General features: G+C 39.1%; 1 long non-coding RNA gene across 11 annotated transcripts in view; it reads right to left on the bottom strand.

Annotated features, from left to right (window-relative positions):
* LOC148401075 (uncharacterized) overlaps positions 1-26,714 on the bottom strand; it is a 95,719-nt gene that overhangs the window by 32,299 nt on the left and 36,706 nt on the right. For 7 of the 11 annotated variants that reach the window (XR_015857626.1, XR_015857618.1, XR_015857615.1 and 4 more), the window contains 2 exons: positions 20,451-20,548; positions 19,223-19,413 (listed from right to left, as the gene is read on the bottom strand). This is a non-coding gene — a long non-coding RNA (uncharacterized LOC148401075). Of the gene's footprint in view, positions 1-17,377; positions 17,668-19,222; positions 19,414-20,450; positions 20,549-26,714 lie in introns of those variants that run through there. The other 4 variants (XR_015857624.1, XR_015857622.1, XR_015857617.1 and 1 more) reach the window with 3 other exon arrangements.

Raw genomic sequence — 26,714 nt, 5'->3', positions numbered from 1 at the left:
AGTATTTGATTTATGTCTATAAAAGTTGCAATGTGTTAATAAAAAATTCCAACATTCTTTAGAGAGGCTTTATTATCAAGCATCAAACCAAGTTTTATTTATCAGCATTTCCAACCCTTCTATTCTAGAAAGTACTGCTCAAAAAAGCAACTTGCCATCTTCTACCTTCTGTGTCCAGTCTGCAAATTAGCCGTACACTCATGTGAGTGGCTAATTTAGTACATACATTTCATACATTGTTGGTCGCCAAACATCCACCAGAGATCTATCTTAAAAGCCTGTACAATGTGTCTCATTATGAGAAATGTAGTAGATGAGTTGATTATTACACAAATTTGTTTTGGTTGTGTTCAACACATTTATAGTTGGAGCACACAAAGAAATCCTGCTGTCATTCGGACACAATTGCCTTGAGTTGTTTTATGAAGAAAAAAAAAATACCTGACTTATTACGTGAATTCACAGAGTGCCAAGATTTTTGCAAATGCCATACAGCTCCCTAAATTACATTTAAACCCAAGTACTACATGTTGGTTAATGCTATTTAGCAAAACGTGGCATGGCAGTAATACCAAAAGTAAGCTGTGCTTTGAGTGTCCTGTCATGATGATGATAAGCCAGATGTTCATGTGGTATTTTTTGATGTCATGAAAATGTGCGTGTATTATAATAGGAATGCAGATCTTCCTGGCTTCTGTATGCACCGTACATGCCCATGGGTGACACTCCATCGGAGTCTTTAGCATGTGGAGGAGGGGGGTTGTAAGATTACACCATCTGGGCGGGAGTATCAGAATTCAGAGGAGGGTGATGAAGAATGTTATTCACCTTGTGGCTAAATGTTGGAAGCAGAGCGCTTATTAATGTCAGTTAACTAAATGCTGGAACAAGACGAAGGGATTCATGGTTATGGAACATTTGTTTTACACACACGGGGGTATGAAAGCTGGCCATCAAATAGGATTGCCTTGTGCATGTTGCAAAAGACTGGGTTAGTATGTAAATACATGCTAATGTCTTGTAAGCATATTAGCCACAAACATAGTCACTGATTACATTATTGTTTTTTTTTTATTGACCTATTGTAGGTCAAATATGAAAAAATGGAATATATAAACTCATTATGCTGAGGTCAGGCAGATACCTCCTGTCGTTTTTGTCTCCCACAAATCTAAAATATTGGTGGCTCCACATAAATGTGCGTTTATTTATTTATATTTATAAATTATTGAGCACTAAAAGTGTTGAGAACAGCTTTTTTGACGACACAACGTTTATGATCCTAAAAAAGTCAGAATCGCTTTTTTCAACGTTTGAGTATTTTATTTTATTTTTAAAGTTTGAGTATTCACAAGCTAATTTTTTTTTTTTATGGGAATGTTTTCAATTTTGTAAGAACAAATCAAGATTAAAAACACCCACGCTTGTATGACTGTTAGGCATCTAAACACCTTAAGTTTGTAAAGGTACCAGAAACAGCCAAACTGAATGAGCTCAGATAATTAACATCGAAAAATTATTTTGAATGAACCAAACAATGATACTAAAGCAATTTTATAAAACTCTTTTTTTGCTCACTGCTGTAGAGGAGGCACAATAGCATGTCCCCATGGCATGGTTATTCAATTGTTAATAGTAAGCATAAGGTTAGGTTACTTATGTTCCATGTTGGCCTCGCACTCCTCGTTAACACGATTCCCACGGTACGTTCTGTTGCAGTACTACATGATTCATCTGTGCAGTCAGAGTCAGCCAATATAATAAAGGCACTGCATTTCTCACACGTGAAAGCAAACACTTAAGACTTTCCATCAGGAGACTACAGAAGTAGTTAAGCCCAACACAAAGCTTACTATTTGTTTTTTTCTTTTAGTCTGAAATCAAATAATTGCTTTCAAAATGTTGCTTTCAAAACCTAAAATTTCTTTCTTTGCATTTACTCGATAAGAAGAAGGAATGTATCTGTGCTAGTATAAGGAAAGTCCTCAAGAATTACTTTGTGGCCAAAGGTAGAATACAAAAGCATTTGCCAACTGCCAAAAGAAAATTGAAGAAGAAATGAGAGAAGAAGAAAAAAGAAGTAGTTGTCATAGCAACCAGTGTGTCTCATATAACTAGAATATGCTTAATAACCAACCAGGATTCTACCTTTGACCGAAATGCAACGTGCCGAAATGACATGACTAGCGTCAATTAAATACCTCAACTTTGACCTTATACATAGATGCTAATTTGCCTTTTTTTTTCTTTTTTTTATAGCTGCCTAAATCTTCTGGTGGCTTAAATATACGTGTTCTTTCAGCATGAAATATGCACGTTAGATTCAGTGAAGACGGAACTGAGTGGAAATGGTTCGGGTTATACAGAGACATACAGTTGATATGTGGCCTCAGCTGGGGGGCTCAGCCCTCGACTCAAAACCAGCTGGAATAGGCTCCAGCTCACATATGACCCTGGCTGAGGATAAACCATATAGAAAATGGATGGATTGGCAGAATTAAAAAGGCTTAGTGAAAGCATAATTCTGTGGCACCATCTCTTATAATATACCCACAAGTGCAGCATTTTTTAAATTAATTCTTCAGTATTTATTTTTCCATGTTCAACACACTAAATAATATTAATCTAGCGAGCTGTGCCAGAGAGTTATTCATTGTATGCATGCCATTCTTAGACTTTGAAAGACCTCCTTGAAGAGAGCTTTTTTTCTTTTTCAACCTGCCATCTTGCTCTCTGCCACTAACAGTTGTGAATTGCATTTTTTTTTCTTTTTTCAAAGACCCATTTAAATATTTTCTATGAGGTGTCCCCAAGTCCGGATTTATTTTTGAAGGTTTGTTGACATTTCGATCTTGGCTATTTAAAAATCTGCGGGTCAGCTATCTCCTTTGCAACACTGCTCGAGTATTCCGACAACCTTGACGATTGAAAATAGACTTGTAACACGTTTTGGCAAAGCGATTATTTTTGCAAAAGGAGAAGCAGTCTGAGGTCCATCAAAAATGCACTGAATAATTAATTGTGAAAGCTAAGTGCAAAATCAATCTATGCTTGTAGTTACTTTTCATTGAGTGGGCAGCCAGATTTTAACCATAACCTGGATTAGCGCAGGATTTGCATGCAGGATTTCAAAGAATTTCATCTGTCACACAAATTCTAACATATATAGAAACTGTGTGACATTCCTAGTTTGACCTATCCAAAGATAATAAAATATAAAAACAAAATTAATGATTATAATTATTATATAATAGCTATAATATTAATAATTAAAAATGGTACGTACAAATTTTATTTGACACAGAGCATTGGCATTCGAACCGCTGCCTGATTGGTCGACCACAAACTACTTTGTGTTGAACTGACACAAACCGATCAAATCATTAAAGATGGCAGCAAAAAAAGCTGTATCAACGATTCTACCTTTACAAAGAGCATTTAAACGATTACACCGATGCATTGTTCCCATTACATTCTTTTAAACCACATACATGACATGCTCCTTTTCTATGGGGACACGATTAAGAAGACAGGTATCCATTACCTTGAAGCCGAGCGCTAAGCTCTAGCTTCAGGCTTGATGTCACACTCTAATATATACAAAGCCCTGTGAGTCTACCCCCACGAAATCCCCCGTGCCCTTTATCTGCCAATCCCGTGACTTTCATTGGCTGACTTGAAGGATGATACCCCTAATGTTGGTGACAAATTAATCCACGTGGGAAAACAAATGACAGCGAGATGCCAGTGGGTCATCCTTTTGGCTAAGTCTGTCATTTTACATTTGCAGGAACTCGTATGTATGTTGCCCTGCGTACACTATAAAAAGAAAACAGCACAGTTGAGCAAATCCTGTCAGGGTGTTGATAAAATTAGAAAACCAAAAACTTTATCTAACTAGGTGGATTAGATCATCATTTTGGGCTGGAAAGTAGCAAAGTACGGAAATTTATTTGACGATGAAACCCAAAAAACATACTGAGCTTTGAAGACTTTTAACTGGTCATTGTGAATTTTTGTTTCCTTTGATAAGTGTCCACTGAGTGATTAACTGGTGATCAGTCCAGAGTGCACCAACTGAGGTACCTGCTCCTTTTAGAGAAAATTGAGAGAAATAGATAAGTATTCAATTCGCAGCCTTTTGACACTGTCTGGTTAAGAAAGAAAAAACGGAAATGTAAAAATTAAACAAGTGCCCCTAGTGCAGACATTCCATTAGTCACATAATAGATGACGGAAAGTGCAGCTGAAAGACATTCTTGTCATGTAATAGAATGTAGGAAATTTAAAATTTATTCCATCATTATTAATTATACTAATTCACTGCAAAACTTTACAACATATTTCATTTTTTTCTTGTTTCATATATTTGAAAATATTAGCTTCTCTTCTTGTCTCAGTTATGGTATGGACTTAAAATGATCAGATTGCTATTGTGTTCCAGTACCATCGATTTGCCTTTTTTTGTGTGAAATCAAATTGTTTATCACTGCTGTATATTTCATTAAAAATGGCCGAATGGTTGGTATCATGCTCCAAAATGCACAGGTGAAGAAATTTGCCATGGCTATAAACACGCAAGGGGCTTAACAAGCAGCCCATGTAGCAATACTGTTCTGCTATCACTTCTCATTGGCAGCTTGCAGCTATATAGGAGGCAGCAGCCTGTCAATTAAAGCTACAGTATGTCACCATGTACACAGTGCACAGTGTACTGGCTGCCTGGTCAGCAATGCATTTGCAACTTTGAGAAGAATATGCATTGAGCCTGCAACCACAATTTCTTCACACCTGGACCACGTTTAATGCACATATAAGCCAAGTTGAGCCGGAAGCCAACATTCACGCTATATTACCAACCGTGTGGTACTTTCAGTATTTGAGCTTTTGCAGTTGCCTACTAATTACTTAACATAACGGGTGTCTTAAAATTGGATTGATGCATTAACATTTTTCAGACCGTCGACGGAATCGTGCCCAGTCACAGGGCAATATTTCGAGTCGGGTAGCAACCACGAAGCGGGTACGTACTTCAATAATGACTCCTACATCCCAATGGTGCCAAATTCAAATCCATCCGTTTTCCAAGCCTTTTTGTTCGCTGTTAAAGCCAATCCACAAACTGCATAAATTGGGTCAGATATTCATTTTGATATACTATGCATGAAACAGCTTGGTGATTAATGATGTAAGGTCACATTTAAGAACAAATGTTACCTTTATGTCCATCAGGTTCTTTAACCCAGAGGACCCGCGTGCCTTACTCCAAAGCCAGGACGAGTTGTTTCCTTTTTCCTGAGTTAACCAATGCTTGTAATCTCGTTTTACTGAACTCTCAGGACCCTACCGTCTTGTTAGCCACAGCACAAAGAACAAGTCCATTCATTATTTGGAACCTGATGAATGACTTGGTCAGACAGTAAGGGAAAGCCAAGGTGTAAATGTTCAACCTCTCATAAATCACATTGACGGGCAAGTCTAGACCTTAACCTACATGTACTCAAGAGTGATGATCCTTTGTATATTTTTCCCTACTTTGGTAGAAAAATTCTTTGAGAATAGTTCACTACTGCTGCCTCTTTGTGCTATTAATAATCTGTGTGAACATGGAAGAGAAATATGGAAGGTCAAAATATTCTTAATACTCTGTAAGAATAATTAGGCACTTGGAAAATTAGTACAAAATAGTGTGAAAACATGTTTCTGGTGGCAATAATTAAATTTGAGCAAGTGACTCCAACGTGAACAGTTTTGAGCTTTTTATAGTGCTTCCTCAAATTAGAGTTGGCATTGTTTTGATTTACACTTTTGGCAGCCATTTAAATACAAATTAAATCAGTGATGTCATCAAGTTTTTTATTTTTATTTAGATTTGCAATACAAAAATGGATTACAGCTCACTAAAAGCAGCTAATAAAGAAGATTTTGTGGACACATATTTTTATCTGACAGTGATAAAGCTTGTGTAAAGAACTCCACCTATAGCCGCTCATATTTTTCCAGAACTTCTTTTTAAAATTTTGCGAGTGCAGCTGTGTAACCTTTCCATATTATCTATTTCAAAATGCCATCACGCTTGTCAACATGACATCACAGTAAGGTCACCACCCCAATCTATCCTCCTCCTGAGGCTACCTGGTCTAGTTTTGTTTCAGTCTCACAGCAGATTGGAACATTCTGCTCATTGGCATCGAGACAACTTCATTTAGAAAAAAAACTTGACATTTTTCGACAAACCTAACTAGAAAAAAACTTGTATTTTTGCTGAGCAATTGGGTTTATTTCACTTGAAGCTAAATAACATAATTTTGTGACAAGTCATCAAAAGCTCAACAGAAAAAAAAGCATAAAGAAATCTTCTATGTAAATTTTATTACTTATTTCATTATTTAATATTATTTAATTTGATTAAATTTTCCATATTAAGATCAGATAGTAAATAAAAGTCAATAATAACAATGAGGATGTTGGACCGCAACACTAAATAAATATAAATATATAAATATTAAAAAAAAAAGAAAACAGTTCAAAACGCAGTCTAGCCCTCCCCTGCGCCGATTTACACTGAATGTCACGCCGGGCTTACGCAGGGCACTAAAATAGAGCCCGCGGTATCTCTGGCGTGTCCTGGGTCGTCCCTGGAGACTCGTCCCGGCGGGAAGTGCCCGCAACACCTCACCAGGGAGGCGTCCAAGAGGCATCCTAAGCAGATGTCTCAGTCACCTCATCTAGCTCTCTCAACACGGCTGCAAAAGCAACAGCTCTACTCTGAGCTCCTCCCGGATGGCCGACTTTCTTGCTTGTACCATAAATTAATAAGTTTGACTTCAAGAGACCTGTAACAAAATGCCCGTCTTAAAAAAAAAAGGTTTAATTTGTAGAATTGCAAGGGTTTTGCTGCCCCTCGGGCCCCTCGTGAATTTTGGCCACCGACCCACACCTAATTCAAAATATTTTGATACATAATGTACATTTGCAAATCTCACAAGTGAAAGCAATTTCGAAAATGTGCACCTCACTCGTGATTAAAATGCTTACATTGCCATGAATTTACATTTACATCCAGCTGGATTTTAGTTTATGGGTAGTCAGACAAATATGGCACATTGGGTATGTAATGTGTTCACCTATAAAAATAAGTTTTATGCTAGCTCGTTCCATTAGCAGAAGGCCAAAATAACTCCGGTAATTGATTTGTTTCATCATTTTAATCGAAAGTCCAGACCACCCTTATTGGAATATGAGAAGATGATTTTAAAGGAGAGCACGATTCACGAGTGGACAGTAAAAGCTTCGCAGGCAATTAGTATGTATGCTCCTAGATGGTCTGGGTGTCACCAAGAGACTGTGACATGCCTGTACCCCGGGTGCACATCCACCCGACCACTTTAATTGGACAGATGCTCGGCATTAACATTCATCTCCACATAGCCACCTCTGTGAGTATGATGGCTCTTTTATTGTGACAAATATGAGGCCAATTTATTGGTCTCCTTGGATAGTAAATAGAAGGTTAGATGCAGCACCAATGCTTTAATTGCATTGTTGGGAGGAAGATGATTTTCAGCCATGGCAGCTCTTGATGTGCTCATAAGAAGGAAACGGCCCGACGGTTTGTTTGCACACAGCCATTTACGATATTAGAGAGACAGCTGCTGCTTCTTCCTGGAAAGAGGTCACAACTTCACGTAGATTACTCAAGTGACTCTTGCTCATCTTGCAAATAACTATCAGTTAACCCTCGAGTATCCCCAATCAAATCAAACTAATCAAATCTTACAGAAATGTATCTCAGCAGTCACATTGAGCAGCGGATAGAATTTTACTCGGGCAAACCAAATAAAATTAACGGCAATTAACCGGGCCCCAATTTCACCGCTCCGTCATTCGTCGGTGGCTGCGTCACCCTTCCATCAATGTCAGCCTGTCATCGTTTCAAACCCAACCGAACTGTAATTATTAATCTGTTATGTTATTGGAATGAACTCAAGAAAAAGCAGAACCTTGACCGAAAAAGCCAGCCTGAAACTAAAGTGAATCATGAAAGCATCTCTGAAACCAAAACTCCGTCTTTCGTATCTGATCACAGTACGGATGAGTTTTGCAATCACATCGCTATTACACAGTGATCAGTGGAAACTGCAATCAAATTATAGAATGATTGAGCAATAACTCCATATTCATTACGCAGATGAACTATTACTGAAATTGTAAATGAAAACACTTTGAAACTCCCCATTCAAACTCACTCCACACGAATGCGTGATCAAAGCTCCGGGAGGAGGAGAAAGGAAATAAGGCAAGATAACTGACTATGACATCATCAGAGGCGAGAAGAAGTGAAAACTCTCCTGCAAAGCTCTCTAATTGGCGTCTTCTTTGGCATGAGGGCAGAAGACCACCAGAAGGATAGAGCACAACTGGGGATAGAGGAAATAAACAGGAACGAGCAGATGGTCCACTTGAGGACAGACACTCCAACACATGGAACAAACTGGACACCATAAAAGTTAGTTGGTGTGTGTGTGTGTTGCTGCAGAAAATGTCAGCCAGCGTGTCATTGAACATTGCATCTCCAGCAGTTAACACTTTTTTAGAAAGAGATTTAATTTGTTGGTGCTTATTCGTCGAGCAGAAGATGTTTTTATTATTTTTAATTCAAATTAGAAATCAAGCAAAAGTACTTTTCGAACGTGCCCGAGATATAACATACAACACACTCTTGCATAGTAAAATCCATGTGATCTAGTAATCAGCTTTTTCTTTGTGGAGTTCTACATGTAATTGTCTTCTTTCAACGTGCTATTTTAATCTGTTGACAAATAAGATTAAAATGAATTTCATATAATCCAATTTTCCTGGCACTAATTTTGTGTGAAAGTGCAACACCGTTATGTCTTAGTGGTGTGCAAAATTACTTTGGGCTCTTGGACACGCCTCACTGTCATGGAAAAAAAAAAAAAGCTTGTAATTTGGCTGAGAGCAATTTTACACTTTTTGCTATGCTTTTACATGTTTCATAATGCTGACAATTTGCATATTATCCAAAGTATGTTCTTTAAGTAAAAAAATAAAAAAATTGTAAATGTCATGTCCCACTTAAAAGCATGTCAGTCAAATGGCCTAATTCAACACCATATTTTAATGGTGGATATGATAAAAAAAATCAAATTCAATCCAAAATATGTATTTATATATTTGGAAATAAAACAATTCCCTATTGCAGCATCAAAAAAGTGTGCAATGGAAAATTAAATACATCACATTTCCCTTCAATGTTGAAAGTGTTCATTTTAAAATGTTTTATATTTACAAAAAAAAATACACATTTTTAATTGGTGTCAAGGGTTAACATTCTCATGGTGGTGGAGGTCACAGAAGGCGAAGTACCCGAGCGCAGCAAAGCAGGGTGGCAGAGCACGACTCAAATGATTTATTTTGCAATTTAAAAACAACATGAAAACTTTGTCATATATTTTAAAACTGTCCTCTCTAACCTCCTTCCCTCAGGTAGGTGCTATTAATCTACGCTCACCAAAAACTAGCATATCCTTTTATTCATAGCTGCAACGTAGCATCTGACACACATTTGCCAAAGTTTCACTTCCCCCTGTGTGACAGTATTATTGTAGCTTTGCCACTCTGTAAATTTGCATAACCATCATTGACCGTCATGCCACACCACGAGACACTTGAAAGAGCTCTCTGCATAATTTGCGCAATCATCTCTATATCATTATAACGACACGATTGGTCACTTGAAATTGTGTGACCGTTCTCTGCATCATCTGCGTAAATGTCATTTGTAGGCTATCATGATTATTGCACGACTGGTCACTTCATTTTGCTTGTGGATCAAACTACCAGAGAGATGTTTTTACATCTTTCACCAATAAAGCTAATTCTGAAACTACTTCAAGCAAGAAGACGTTGTTAAATTAAGAACATTCAAATTCCCAAACATTTCAGGATGCTTATATTTCATTCTGCTTCTCAGACTTGCACTAGCTTATTTTCAGCATTTATTTTGGCCTCACTTCCCTTATCAACATTATACTATTATGTGTGACAAAATGCCTCAAATGCATAGGAGCATGCTTATTTGCATCTCATTTCATTTCCATTCACTAAATTGTGATTATTCAACATTTTTCTTTTCATAATTGAATTGCATTCAGTCGAAAAGGGTGAATCGACTCAGCGTGACTATTTGGCCTGAGTGTGTATGTGTGTGGCTTTGAGTGACAGCCTGAGTTTGGGTGAAGACGTCACGGGGGGGATTTGAGAGATTTGTGGCTCCTGGTGATCCAAAAAAAAAAAAAAAAGTGCAAGGGTATGAGCTGATTGGTTTGCCCAGTGAATTTGGGGGATGGCCAATTGCTTAAATGTCAGATGATTGTAACAATAACTCTGGTGAAACAGCTGTGGCTCTGTCATGTGTGTGTGTGTGTGTGCTTATTGACACATGTTTGAGCACTCCGATAATTTGTATTCCTCACCCGCACACAAGTGACATACAGGAAGTAGAGGAGCCAGGATGTTGGGCAATTTTACAATTTAATAAAGCATAAACTGAGAGTCTTAATGCAGGGAGGAAATCCAATCATAAGCCTCATTCCCAAAAGCCGTACAGATGGTTTCAATCCAATACGGGATGGCATTTGTTTGCATATCCCGTTATCAAGAGCTGTGAAAACAACACCATTGTATCCCATCAACCAATGTTTCTATATAAATGTGCAAAAAAAAAGTGTGACAAAAGTTATTTCGACAAGTTAGGTGGAAGACTGAAGGAAAGCAAACAGATAGATTGCGATGGGCAAACAAACAAGAAGGTGAAGAGACCTCACAGGGGAAAAAAACAAAAATGTGGACAAATAGATTGGCATACTGCGGTAAAAGAAAAGGTTGAGAGAGAAGCAAAGCGTTAGCCGGACAGAGCAAATCATGTACTCAGGTTGTGGAACTGCCGGGCTGCAGAGTTGATTGATGCCTGCCAGGCAGACTGAGTCGCTGCAGTGAATCAGCAATGAAGATTGCCGGAGGGGAGCCACACCCACAAACAAACAAAATGCCCCAAGACTATCGAGTGTGCGGGGTCCCAAAGATTTTGTCGGAGCCAAACAGAAGTGTTGATTCAAATAAAAATCAGGAGTTTTGTTTATTTATGCATGTGACAATCGCAAGAAGCACAACTACAGGTCTTGCTTCCAGCCTAAGGGCACTGTTACAAATTGCAAACACTGACTGCCAGGTCAAGAGAAGAAGTTTTAGCCAACTGTTTTCTTTTGCTTTATTTTTGGTACAGTCCATTCCCCTTGTTTAGGCTAGCAGTAACGTCAGCAGGCATTTAACAATTTTCCAGAAATTAGTTTTTTGCACATTTTTTTGTACACGGGTTTGCCGTCTCACCAACTCAGTGAGTTTTCCCAGGAAGTTTTTCTTTTTACATATTTACCCCTGTCCCCAGTAGGGAACATTTAATGAATGCTTATCAGCATTTTCTGAATTATTTGGGAAATATTTTATTTTGCCAATCCCCTGAGATAGCCTCAGCCACCCCAAGGAAAAAAAAAATTCTAGCTCTGCCATGCATGATTAATAACATTGATGTCTGTGATTTTTTTTCTTCTGACTGTTCACACACTCCAATAAAACAATTGTGTCCCTCAACAAAGTTGCCCCATTTCTGATCTGTGCTATTCAAACTTTGAGAAGACAGCTCAGCTGGTTTCAAATCTGGGCTGTACTTTATGTTTAAGGATCACTGTCAGATTGTATCAAACATGAAGCTGACTGTGAACTGCACATATCCAAAAGTAATTTCCCTGACAATGTATAACTGCATACTAGCAAAGTGATCGACATACTACTTCCTCTAAGAATCTCTTGCTGGTGTCCAGGGGATTGCAAATGTGCTAAACATGCTGAAAAACCAATCTCGTTTTTCATAATCATGCCTGGGACTTTTTTCCCCCCCCTGTCCAAATGCAGGAGTGACATTAAGCCCCATCGCAGCAGGATTGGCCTATCGTTCGACGTGCACAGACTTGAGCTTTTCTGGGCATGCACACACACACCAACACACCTACAATTTTGTTTCTGAACGGTTTAATACGATTCCGGTAATATGCACTTGTATCTTAGGGGAATGTGAAGGTGAATCTCAATTAGTATAAAAAGTAAGTTTTTTTTTTTTTTTTAAAGCATTTTTGAACCATCGCATTTCCAAGAAAGAGAGAAACTTTTCCAATACAGCTGTTACTGCGTTAGTTCATTTTTATGCTGCTGTAAATGCATTTTTTTGTGTGGCATTAATCATTTTTGAAGCAGAGCAGTTACAAGAGAGAAAACTTTTTTTAATGCAGCTGTTAATGCCTTAGTTTGATTTTATGCTCCTAACTAATGTACATTTCAGCAAACTAATACCTAATGAAAGACATTTATTTTGAATTTAGAACCAATTCTTGTAGATGGCACTTTCTTGGAATAAAGGGGTTTGAGAAAGAAAAAAAAGTGCAATATCGAACAAAGTGCCATCGATAGAGTCAAACAATACAACTTGTTCATGAAGCAAATTTGAAGCTTCATTTTCCCCATCACTACTATAATACGAGTAGATAGTAACTCAAATTGATGCTTGATGAAGTGTAAGTTGTACTTTTTCATAAAATACGACTGTATGGCTGTCAGATAGCAAATGAAATACGATCAACAGGATAGTTGCTATATTCATCTTGTGAATTTTAAGAAAGAAATCAACTGCCATCATATTCTAACAAGCACACCACTCACCGTCTTAGTACAATGTTTTTTATTTTTATTTGCATCAAGTTGGTATTCAAGCAGTAATTCGAAAGTAACTACAGCTCGATCGCCAGTTGTCTCCAGTCACACCCAAAATGTGGCTTAGAAGTAACGTGTTGCACAGGACAAAACAAAACTCCCTCTTCTAGAATCAGAGTTGGGAGAGAAATAATTGGCTACGTGTCCTTTGTTGTCTGCTCCCCCAGGCTCATTCCTTATTATCTTGTCGGATATATGAATTGGTAGTTAACAACTGTACTGCGCTAATAAATCACACACTACAGAGCACAGAAGAGTATTACGATTGTGCCAAAGGAAACAAAATTCAATAGAAAAAAAAAAAAAACTTCAATCTGTGAGTTCATTATTGCAAAGGTGACAAATATCAGTCCTTGGCTCACCGATTTTCTTTCTTCTGCAGTATAATTAATAAATAACACAAGGGGATCCTTTGTGCTCAAAAGCTGTGCCTGGTTTTACGCCCAAGCTGTGTATGAAAATATACCAAGGTGTGAAACAATAAAAAAACAAGCTTTAATTGCCTTTTTCCTTTCCATCTTTGACATGCTGTTAAATATTATTTAAGTCAGTAATTAAAGAGGTTTATGCTGTTACGGAATATATATATGTCACTCAGGTCCATTCCTTTTGTTTTTTAACACAAATTGAAATTGAATATTCTTCCGTCGTCAACTCCATTGACTGATCTCATTGTGGCATTTAAATTAATTCAAAATCAATATAATTAAATTTGATATTTAGGTGTGTGGACTTATTGTAGTGTGTGAAATTATATCTTGTTGCCAGGCTGTGAAACAGCATCACAACAAATTTCCCATCGATATTAAACGAGCAGCGCTTTCATCGATGTTCCTACATTCCCTTTTCAGTGACCGTAATAATCAGTACTTTTCTATGATGTATTTTGCCATTTTCACATTTCTCTGGTCCGTTTTTTACGCAAGGTATAATTTCCCCATTGAAATCATACTTTCTCGAAAGGATCCCGAGCACCAAACAATCACATTATCGCACAACGAGTGCCTTCCACCTTCCGAGGCAGGTACAAGCTCGGTGACGAACGCTCGAGGGACTGATGATAGGAGTGTTGGCAGTGCCACTAAGAAAAGAGCCTCCTGAGGTATTTTCATTAGAATATGCTGCGAGGACAGCAGAATGGCCCCTGCAGCCCCAAGGATATTAGACAAAGAAAAAGAAAGTGAGTAAAACACGTACCTACATGGAGTTAGCACATCTGCCTCAAAGGCGCTGGCTTCCAATGTTAGCTCAAATATTTCTGTCTGGCATCTCGTATATTTTTCCTAGGCTACGTTTTGGGTATTGCAAAGTGCACAGCTGTAATGCAGTGTGTCATGAGCCACGGTTATAATTGGTAGCCGTTGTTGTCGAGCAGCCACCCATTCAAGATGTTCCCTTGAGGGACCGACAGTACTGGCCAGAATGAAAGAATCGTGCAGATCCAGGAAAATTGGCATACACGCGTCACCAGGCAGTTCACGTCGCAAATCACCTGGATTTTAATGGACTAAATCCCCTTATGACTCACGTAAGTGACAGCTTGGAAATCTGCTGCACGCAACCGCATGCGAGTACAGATGATCAGGCGTAAAACCCGAGGAATCAGTCAGTATTTGAGAGAGAAATCATGTCAGTTGGCTCTCGAGTGACATCAGGATTTGAATCTGTTCATTTGCATATCGAACCAGGCTGGTATGTTCGGCCGCACTGACAAAAGGCCGACTCAGCCCTGGTACGAATTGGACCACGATATGTTGGAAAGAACCACCGTCCCTTGTAGAACCACCGGGCGAAGGCAGGAAACCGGGCAATGCAAGTGAGCGGCGTGAATAAACAATATGAATTATTTCCGTGCCCACCTGCAGTCCTGGTTTGGGGACCCAATACATTGTATACTCCATGTCTTATTTTTTAGTCGTCGTTCTCCTTTTGGGCTAACTGAGTCCTCGCAGATGGCAGCTCAGGATCCACAGAGGCTTGTGATCCTGTTAGCTCGTATTGTGCTTGCAGCCATATTGTTGTGATTGTGGAGATTGTGGAGTGCTTGCATCCCGGGAGCAGTTTTTAAACACGAGACAGGCTTGCACAAAGAAGAACGCCTCCAACCCCGATAACGCCTCTTGGCATATTTATGAACAAAATACTTATGATACCCACCTCACATTTTCCTCAGAGCACGTCCATCTGCCTTCCTGCACCTCAAATTTACTCAAATCACGCTAGCACAAATATTTGCACATGATTCGAGCACGATTTCATCAGCCATCAAATAGTCCAATGCAGCGAGCGAACACTGGAACGCCCACCGTGGTACAGAGCCAAATTCCCCAAATTAACAAGGCTTGCAACAGCTCGACAATCAAGATGTGCCAGTTTTTACACTGGAGCGCAGCTGCAGTTCGAACATGGAGCCCCTGAGACGAACCTAGGGCGTGGTGGTCCAAGGGATTGAGCAGTAAAACTGATTAATTATTGCAGTTGGTAACATGCTCACAGACATATACCAACTTGACCTCATTTTTACATCATTTTACTAGCCCTTGGCGACTTGAAAACGTAAACATTGAACCGTTATGAAGATCTGATTGATTTTTGCTTGGAGGTAAAAACACAATGAGGAAGCCGAACTATTGTACATCTGTATCTCCACTCTGACGGGCTGTCTGACCTTCAAGACGAGAAATACACAGATGCTATGCTCAACGAAAATAATATTGAATCCCACTATATTTTGGAGTGAAATTTTACCTGAGGTTTCCATGAAAATGATATTGATTTGTCCCAGAATACAGTTTAAAAGCACAAATAAGGACCATTTGTCAAAATGCAGGTACTTCCCCGACTAACAAACCTTCTCAATTAAACAGAACATTAATAATATCTGATTTCGATAGATTGGAATGCTACTAAAATATTTCCAGTCTGAAAGTAAGAGTTGCAGCTTTCAGATTTTAATCCCTCTTCAGTACTGAAGCTCATGTATTGACCAAGTAGTACCGTTACCACGCAAACTCCATTTTCTTTTCTTTAGCTCAAGGGCAGTGCTACTTTTTTTCTGATGCCACCTCCATACATTGACCTTTCCGCCTATGTGTGGACAGGAGCACATCTAAGATTGCAATAGTATCAGGCACCAACCTTTGAGCCCATGTCCCCTGCATATATCCTTCGAGAATGCTCGAGCTATATTTGCCTCCACATTCTCTCGCATTCTGTTCTTTTATTTGCAGAAGGAGTTGATTGCAGGGCTTGTTAATGACTCTGCGTTCTAATCATTAACAATACAAAATGTTCTTGTGGCACAATGGATATGGATTATATGCCCGACAGGCCCTATTTTACTTTGCATACTAACTTAATTACTCTGCTATCTCAAACTAATCGTCATACTCTAAAGTGATTTTTATGAGTTGGCTGTTCTCTGACAAAATCGGGATGTCCCTTATATTTAACACCATGGTTTGAGGAAATCAAAACCTGGTCGTTCTTCGGTATCTCCCAATTCAGTCAACCTACCTAATCGTCAAAGCCAATTAGAATGGTTATCTAAACAGTCCTCTTCATATTTTGACATCAAGAAACTTGACGTTTGCTCGACAGCACTGAGACGCGTGTCAGAGTGTCATGAGCAGGTTGTCAAAAAAAATAAAAAAAACAATGACTAGAAGAGACACAGAAAATAGTGGCAGGTGGTCATCAATCTTGTCCCTTCCATTGAGCCCACTGAGAATATTCCAGGTGATGAGTACAAACAAAAAATACATTTTGTCTATCTTACATCAATTTAAGCTCCAAAAACAAAATACAATCTCAACATGCCTCTCAATTTGAGTGATTCTGGAGAAGAAAAAAAAAAATCTGATACGGTGCGCACACAAATGAGAACCATAAAGCAAGAATTGTTGCGGTTATGGCCTATTTTTCAAACAAATTGACTACCATTACAGTCTAACTAACTGTGGCGTGTGGTGCAGTAATCATAAAGCTATTTGGAAGTAGACAGCAGTGGCAGTGTAAGAGCTGATGCGCACAGACATTCCATTATTTAAGTGATCTCATCAGAAATAACACTGGCGCCGTCATCACCCAACTGCTGCGCCCTCGTTTACTCAGCCCGTTTTGCAATTCAAAAAGTCAGCAGGTGTACGCTTAAAAACATATCAAGAACACACGTTTGAAAATACTGCCAACAAAAGGTATCTAGTTATTGTATTGTAGTTTTTTATTCTCACCCAGGGCATGATTGGGCATTATAATAAAATTGTGAACGGGGTATTTTGGTGCAGGCCTGAATGAAAATACATTTCTTTGAGCAACACGTTGGCTAGTCTTTTAAATCGCAATGCCTAAAATAATAGATATATTTTTTTAAAGTTTGGCAACTAATTTAATGGCAAATACGCTACTCTGTTTTGATCATAAAATCTGATTCGAATATGAGCAGCCGACAGTTCCGCCTCGCAGTTTCGAGTCCGACCGTACAACTCTCGGCTCCCGGTTTGAAATATCAAGATATATTCCACCTCTTCTCATGGTACAGCTTCATCATTTTATTGGCAGCAACAACCTCCGTCTCAGGTTTCTCCACAGCCTTCTGACCTCATCATCTCACGTGTACAAAAGGGACAAATTAAATTAGGTGGCGTAATGAAGCAAGATGCATTTCATATGAAATCGTTCTCTTCATTGTTCCCCAAGTCACTGAAGAGACTCATCGGCGCTGCATGCAATCCCGCTTTCACTTAAATGATGTCCGTTTGGATGAGCTCTCAGGGGCCTCCCTTTTCAAGCGTACCTCCTCATTGGACCGCGTAATGCTTCCTGCAGCGAGATATACTTCCATGAATGGAACTTAACATGATCCATTAAATTAACAAATTTGATTCCCTTTTTCCCCCCCCAAGAAGGTAATAGACTTAAATTCTCTGGTATTTTAAAACTGCACTGACCTGAAGAGGAAGGAGAATGGGAGGAGCCAAAAAAGGACAGGCCAATCTCGGTAAGACATTGATACGAGCGTAAACGATATATGTAATTAATGACACACTCACTCCTAATTAAAACATCAGAGTTCTTATTTCACAAGGTTGCGGCAGCAGGTAGACAAGGTTCTTGCGGAGAGATGAGGGACATGCATTTTCTGACAGTATCGCATAGCAGCACCTGCTTTTTGCCCACACCTGCGTCTGCTGGAATCATATCTCATTAAGTCAATGAATTAACATCATCCTGGGCCAAGGAGAAAAAGGATGATTTTCTCATCACAGTGTGGGGGGAAAAAAAAAAGCTTCGTGCCGCAGAGGTGCCGCAGCGCGTCTTTCAAAAATAAACTGGCAATTGTGTGATTCAGCGAGGCAAGCCAATTCGCCCCCCAAAAATGAATTACTGACATTTGGCATTTCCTTCAGTAACCAACTGTTTTCCTGTATTTCCTTTGAATCAACTTCAAAATCTCCTGAGTATAATCTGGTTATATTCAAACTGTGAGTGTATGAATAACACGAGCGAGTGCATGAAAAGAACAAGTCAGAAGGCGGCAAAGCGTAGAGAAGGAAAGGAACGGGGTAGAGAGGCAGAAAAGGCAAAGTCGGCACACGGGAGGCATCATAACACCATGCCCCCAGATAATAAAAGCTACATGGGAACAATAAAGCCATATCAACTCAGTCACTTGAAAAAACAATAGGAAACAGGCAGGGAATGCCATTTAGGATTAAAAATTGATATCCTTTCAATAGAATATTCTGTTGTCTTTAAAGAGAGCAGACTACACAAGGCGCCCTGCGGGACATGCATACAGGCACTTCATGAATACATGAATCCCACTGCTCGGGCTGGTCTTCGTCCCTACTCACCGTGCTCTCCTCTTGTCAAACCTGTTGCACGTGGCCTTTATGTTCGGCTAATTGTTTTTCGATAAATATACTGAAATGGATGCAGTTGGACAAATCATAGAAAAAAACAAAATACCAGGTTGCAAGGTATATTTTTTCTGTCCTCAGGTGTATATTGAAAGAAACAAGGCCCAGCTTTTTGTAAACTAAATAAATACTACTACTACCAGTAAAAATAAATAAATAAAAATAAATAAATACACAAAAATAACTACACAAATAAATAAATAGGCTACTCACCTCATTTGTGCTTCTCCATTGACAATAATGGTACCATGATATGATAAAATATGACTCCTGCATATTGCAAGGTATATTTTTTCTGTCCTCAGGTGTATATTAAAAGAAACATGGCCCAACTTTTGTAAACTAAATAAATACTACTACTACCAGTAAAAAAAAAAAAACAATATAAATAGATAAAAATAACCAAATAAATAAATACACAAAAATATACACAAATAAATAAATAGGCTACTCACCTCATTTGTGCTTCTCCGTTGACAATGGCACCATGATATGATCAAATATGACTCATGGTGGTCAAGTTTACACAATATTGTTACAAGACGTGATGGCATTGGATTGCACGCCTGCCACACAACACCATGCATACATCCATCATAATTTCCGACTCCCGCTGTAGCCTTGTATTCATTCTTGATCTCCAGGGCTGTCATTATCACAAAAGAAAAACAGAGCACCGCCTTTTTGTTTTTGTTGCTATTTTTTGGGTACATCATGTATTACCAACCTGAAAACCCCTTGGAAAGAGAAAGTCAATGCTTCTTAGTTAGAAAGAGGAAAACATTGACATAATTAAATATATTAGAGCATCAGCAGCCCACGAAGAGCAGAGGTTAATGCGTTGCTCTGGTCCGTGCTGTAAAAACGATTGTTCAAAACAGTTGTGTGGTATTAGGCAAAGAGCCAAACACATCCTCAGGGATACATAGTTCTACTTCAGCTCTCATAACCTTCACGCACAGAAATGGTGTATTCAAGGCATATGTATGAAGTGGAATTCACAATTCATGTGTGAAAAACTCTTTGAATGGCCTTCAATACCAACCGTTCAATATGCGAAGACTACAAATCATACAGAACTTTGAATATTTATAAGAAAAGTCACAATCGATGTCATTTCATCCTTTCCTGAGTCGTGAAGCCTTTTTTCTCGTTTTTTCTAAGTCATTTGAAGAACTATGAATATCCCTTTTCAGCTGCAATTGCATTCCAACCGTACTGATTTTGTGTTTCATCCACTAACCCTTGCCTTGTTCCTTCCTTCTTCATCAAACAAAATTCTCATAAATGTATCTCTTTATTCCAAAGTAGAAAAACCTACTCGTTTGTGATTCCACAGAGTTCAACTGATGACTCACACATCCACATTTGCATATACAACAAATTTGTAAGTTCTTACAATATTCATGAGCACTGGCAGAGCCAGGACTTTTTTTATAAGTATTTTTTAAACTCAAAAAATTGTTCGGAAAAACCTGAGAAACATTCATTATAGGTTCCAATAATAGCAAAAGGTGGATAATGTTGCAAATCATTCTTGGAAAATACTCAAAAGTTGATTATTTGGCCTGAATCCTCAGGGGTGCAAGCATATTTTAGGGAGGCCAATGCCCCCTGCAGCCCCCCTCTAGCTTTGCCAGCGCATAAGTACTATAGATGTAAAACATACAATAAAAAGCTTACCATTTTTTTAGTTCAATCTTTGTTGACAGGTTGTGTTTTCAGATTGATGAAAAGCCCGCAGCGCTGTTGCAGCGTGCATGTGGCCAGATGGAAAGTACCTTGACACACAAAGAGAAACAGACAGGCTGCGTCACTTCACACGAGAGCAGTGAAAAGTTGTGACGGGCCGTTTCCACGAGCACCCATGTCAGCCGGGCACATCGACCTCGCTTTGATGGAATAGTCGCATAAGGATAAAAGGCAGGTGACTTTTAATGTTCACCAATCAATCAGTGCAGCAGACTGTGATGCTCTCAGTTTTGTTTGAGCGTCTATTAGCCGGTTTTGGCTGCGGAATGAATTTCACAGTGTTTTTAGTAAAGCAGAAAGCATGTCTAAGTGGGAGGCCTAAGTGGGAGCCAATAAAGCTTGTCAGACAAAATACAGGGCACATAATACAAAAGAAGGCTACTTTTTAAAAATAGTAATTGGAATGTTAAAAGTCACGACGGAAATTTCCCTGTTGACAATGATGCATAAAATACTTTTTTCATATGTCTACTCTTTTTTCATATAATGTCTACTCGGTTCATTTTTATTTATGTTTATCATCATAATCATCATCATGGCAAAACCTTCCAAGGAAGCACTTTTGACCTTCACATTTTATTTGTGGGTCTGCATTTGGAACCGCAAAGGGGAAACATCTTCCTGTTCCTGTTGCCTTTATTTGAGCTATCAGTGTGTAAGCAGAAAGGCAGGTTGGATTTGATCTCATTTCAGGGTCTCGAGAACATCACCCACTGCTTTTGGAGCAAGGACATCTTTAACCACTGCGGCTGCCTTTGTTCTGCCTGTCGTGATATTTTTGAAAGAACTTTTTGAATGCGGTAGGAGCTTTTGATTAAGCACAGTCAGCAGTGCTGTAGCTGAGGTTGTGTTTGAATGTGTGGCAGACTTCAGCTGCAGTCACCTCCAAGAGGAGTTAAGAGGCTCCCACCTGACTCTCATAAGACATGAAAGTTAAGAATTTATGTCACACTCACTGAAACTCAAGTATTCATTCAGAAAGCGAACTTTTTGGCGTTGAATAAGGAATTGGACATTTTGTAACTAGAGATTGCAAAGGATTTGGGCTGTTAATTATGCTTTCTGATCTTGTTACCTTTGTTGGAAAATAAATGCCCCCCTCCTGCTCAATCTCACAACTTCCCTGTGTTTTGGTCCAACTGCCCTTTTGCCTTCAATTTATCCAATCTTCATGCTCTTGCTGCTGGATTTTAGCAAATAAATTTCCACCAAAAATGCGACTTATACTCCAGTGCGACCTATATATTTTTTCTTTTTTATTATCCATTTTATGGCTACTGCGACTTGTACTCTGAAGTGATTTATAGTCCGGAAAATATGGTAAGCGAGAATAAAGTGGGCAGGATATGTGTGAGACACGACCACACACACACGTGTGCACGCACACTCGCACGTACTTGGAATGAGATAAGTCTAACAAAGGAAGGCCTGAAGATACTCTGGGCTGCCTCTGCCTTTGTACAGTTGACAGGCTCATTCACCGTACTAATTAGATGACAATGCGTAAGCTGTAAATTCAGATGAATGGAAATAAAGCTTTGATAGGTACTTCAACATTTTAATAATTAACGACATATTCAGGACTCTCCTTTTCTGGGCACTCAGCACCAGTGGAGTGTTCATGGTGGCCAGCTTGCCTCTATGTTCAGTTTTTCGGTGCAGGAGGAATCTAGGCACAAATGATATATATATACTGGTCGCCGGGGTTCACAAAAATATTACCAGTGTGTTTCTTTGGCTTTCAATATGATGGCTCTTCATCAATTATTCATATTTGATCATGGACTGTACATCTTTCCCGGTTCACAGTTTTATACTGATGCTATGTCAGATAGAAGGTATACGGCTGTATGACACTTCCCCTCTTTGCTACTAACTCTTAAATAATTAGGTAGTCAATTTTGCAGCAGCACAGCCTTTAGCTTCGTTTTATAAATGTTTGAAGCCTTTGCAAGCAGGAAGCATCCGGACGTCAGCTCAAAGGGTTGTTTTCCAGGTGAGCTTCTGTCACTGTTTCATCTTTACAGTCTTCCCAGACTACAGCAGATAACAAAGCGCATTTTGCGATGAGTTTTTTTTTTTTTTTTATTTACATACAATCTTGCATCTTTTTGCTTTAATATGTTGGCTATTTTTAAAATCAGAATTTAGAAGAAATGGAATGGTCACACACTCTGGTTGTACCAAGTGGGGTGTCGATGAAAATGGCAGATGACATTTGCACGAATAATAAACATCTAACCCAAGGAGTCTCCTTTTTTATGTGTCCTGCTATGAGGTCTTTACATCTGATATAATATGATTGGGTGAAACTGACCTTAAAACGCTGAAAGAGCCGATGACCCATCTTCAAGAACTCCACCTGAGCTAGTATTCCATAGTTTCTGCTCTTTATTCATTTTACTGCACTCAAAGGAAGATCAATATTAGGAAGTAAAGTGTTGCCAGAGCAGCCAGCAGGTACTTGTGTGAAACCTTGCAATTGCATCAAACTCAGTGGATAAAAAAAAAAAAAAAGAGAAAGCCAGGGAGGACGCTCAGCTCTGTTAGCACACAACTCATTGCAACAACTATTACTACTTCTGTGTGCACAAGGGTCTCTATTAAACACGCCCACTTAATTAACACAGGTGTTTTCACTTGGACCCTGGTGTCAAACCCGAGGTCCAAGGGCCAGATATGGCCCATCAAATCATTTTATGTGGCCCGTGAAGACAAATTGTGCATCGACTTCATGTGTCAATAGTAAGATTAGAAATTGTCGTCACTTTTAAAAAATAGAAAAAAATTCTAAAAATGTTTAGCATTCCTCTTTTTTTAAAATAAATAGTTTTTACTAGACTCTGATTTAAAAACTAGTTATTCATCAGTTTCATCATCAACCAAGAAATACTGAATACAATTAATCAAAACATAAATTAGAAACAATATATAATTGCGAGCATAACTTAACAGAAAGTCTGTCAATCAATTGTACACCTACACGTATAACGAAACAGACTTGGTGCTAAAATGCAGCAATATACGTACTTCCACTATTTACATCTTGTCCCAGCATTCAATGAAACATTTAAAGGGCACTCGAGCGTAGTGCGTCGTAAACCAAACTCGGAGTAAATACTTCAGTTTCAGGATATAAAGTACATGTTCATATTGTATGCCGCAGCGAGGAAAAATGAGGCAACTTTTAATAGTCTGCAAACATTGCAAATTGATGGAGCGTGAATCGGCATAAGCGGGAAATAAATTTATGAAACTACATGATGTACATTTGGCTGTATATTTACCAAGTGAAACAAACAGTTAGCGCCCTCGTGCAGTTTTGCTGCCTTCAGCCTGCGAGGCTTGTTGTGTTGTTGTGCTTGAGAGGACAGTATGTGCTGCATATTGAGACTAATGCCTCACGCAAGATGAGAAGGGCGGCAGAAAGCCACCCAGAAGCTTTTTTTTTTTGCCAGCTGGTTTCCTACGCATTATGGAATCTTCTTAATGGCCGAAAGCAAGGCTACAAACACAGAGTCACTATGTTTTTACTTCACGTCAACATTGTCAATAAAAAAAATAAAAATACTCGGCCAACTGTGACCTTGGGAAATGGAGCCTTCGTTGTAGAATTTGATAAGAATTAACATTTTCTAAGAGGAGGGATAAAAGCTAGTTAAAGTGGATTGTAATGCCCCACAGGTGGTCAAGGATAGACTCAGCTGTTAAGAAATAAAGAGGCATTAGAAAGGCAAAGGCAAGAATTAAATCAAACACCCGGGAAAGAAAAATACAATTAATAGCTTTGTGAAGGAGTAATGCACAGATGGCAAAGCAGAGATTGATGTTGTGGAGTAGAACAAAGTGGCAGAGACCCTAAACAGTCACTTGGCTGAGAAGAGGTCCCAAAACATCTGCTCTCTGCCTCCGTACCGCCATGATTTACTTCCTCACTCCCATCATTCATTTTCCCACTATTGGTATTGTATGGACAGGTTGAGCTCTGCAGCAAAAGGCCAAATGAAGCAAGCTTCCCATGTTTCACGGTTTGCATTTCACAGATGAGTGCCAACTATTGCCGCTTTTCCATTACAGGTTTCGGGAACGGCACGACTCACCACCGAATGGGCCTCGCTTGGCACAGTCCAGCCTCTGTTGCTTTTTCATCACAACAGGCGCCGTTTAAATCCATTCCCATGTTTAAGTGGTGTTTTACTGTTACGGTATGGCACTTGGTAAAATTGCAACAAATATAACCGGTAATTAATCATATGGCGTTTGTTAGCATATATTTTGCACGTAACCCATTAAAGTCTGAAGCTAGTTAATGATGTGGGGACGTGCTATATGCAATATTAATTCGGGCTGTCATGGGAATTAGCGACAAATCGGCTGAATAAACAACGTCTTAATGATGCCGTAGGTGGTCTTCTTTTTACAATGAAATTGTAATTGTCTGGGGATCAAGTAAGGCAAGCCGAAGCCGCCCTCATCAACTCGCTTCATACACCGTGGCGTCACTTTTAATGGTTAAAATACAACCCGGCAAGCCTCATGACGATACTTTGAAGACTTTTGATAGACATGAGCTTATTGTGGAAAACCTCATTATCATCTACCTAAATAATGAAGGCCCTGGGGCAGAAAAATTCCTAGCACTAAAATAAAGATCACACAGGTGGAAATACTACAAGCTCCGAATGCGATATTGGCTACATTGTTTGGACGGCTGTATGTGCATCCGTTAGGGTATATTATCTGTTTAGGTCGTATGAATGCTTGACAACAATTACTGTGGGCTAGGTACTTCACCACACTTGGGATTGATAAACAATACGATTTTCACATTAAATATCGGAGCCAGCTTCAAGCCAGCAGTTTAATCCATGTCATCAAAAAACATACATGATCATTTTTTGTGGTCTGATGCTCATCGTTTTAGTCGACAGGTGGTTTTATTTTGCTATTTCACGATTGGTTAAGCCCTGTCATGTGACACCCAAATGGATTTGGGATGGAGTTTTTGAATGAATAAGTGCAGCAACAACCAAGTAGGAGCTGATTATGGTCTGGTGATTGCTTTGTATTGTTTCGACATGAGCAGAATTCTCTATCAGACACTGATAGGATTTTGCTCCTGAGTAACTGTAAAATACAAATCTTATCTATAATATGCAAAACGAAGTAGTGCAGTTTGCACACTGCATGGCCCTTCTGCCTACGCTAACTAGGGCATTCGTTTACGAGTCAGTGGAAGGTTATGTCTTTTTGAAAAATAGACGACAAAGCTCCAGTTTGATTGACACTGCCAAGCATATACATATTTAGTGATATGGTTATTATTTATTGTTACATAGTGCAGTGTTTGTAATCATAAGAAATTTATATGGATATCTTTATAATGTCATCTTTTAAAGTTGAAGCTGTGTTAAAAATAAATGAAGGACTATGTGTGAATGGTTAGATACTTTATGTCCATATTTCTTCTGCAATTCCCAGCAGGATTTTCCTACGTCTGTTGCCTTATTTCTTTATTGCTGTGGAGGTCTTTCCACAGGAGATCTCTCTATCAGAGAAAAATCTGTGTGCAACAGTCCACTTGGCAGCACTTCACTCTAAATAAGGGGGGAAATGGAAGCTCTGTCAAGTGAAAATGCATGAAAGCTTGATTTGTTTGCTTCTTTCTTAAGAACATTACTTTTAGCCTGTTTTTCTTCCCCCGCTCCGCCTTTTTTGTCTGATTAGTGCATAAATTTGATGATGAAGTGATTTGCTCCTGCTTCTTAAAAACACAGAATCCAACATCACTCACATTTTACACAATATCAACTATTCCGGTGCTTAACTTCAGCATTTGTTAAAAACAAGACAGTAGCACGATCAATAATTGAAAATCATAATATCATAAATGGTCTTTGATCAACGGCGCTGTGAGAACAGCAGCCTGTTCCTGGCAGCTCCAGCTCACTCTTGAGCTTTGCTTTTCTTTTCTCATCTTTAGTTTATTTTGTTTGTGTTTTTGGACCTCAGTGTATTGCTTTTACTTTTTAAACATGAATGCACACTGTGTTGGCTTGGAGCCAAGGCTCCCATGTTTGCAGGCGGGATCAACTGTTGGCGCCCCACGCTCGCTCTCCGATGGCTCCCCGGGGGGGAGACTCCACATTCCCTCTGAGCTGTGGAGGAAGGAGACGGACGGGGGTGTCGTGCCGG

The sequence above is a fragment of the Syngnathus floridae genome, chromosome 3 (assembly GCF_059516105.1).
Source record: "Syngnathus floridae isolate MCC-2025c chromosome 3, RoL_Sflo_1.0, whole genome shotgun sequence".
Classification (NCBI taxonomy): domain Eukaryota; kingdom Metazoa; phylum Chordata; class Actinopteri; order Syngnathiformes; family Syngnathidae; genus Syngnathus; species Syngnathus floridae.
The sequence above is the reverse complement of the archived record's forward strand: the minus strand, read 5'-3'. Positions and strand labels throughout refer to the sequence as shown.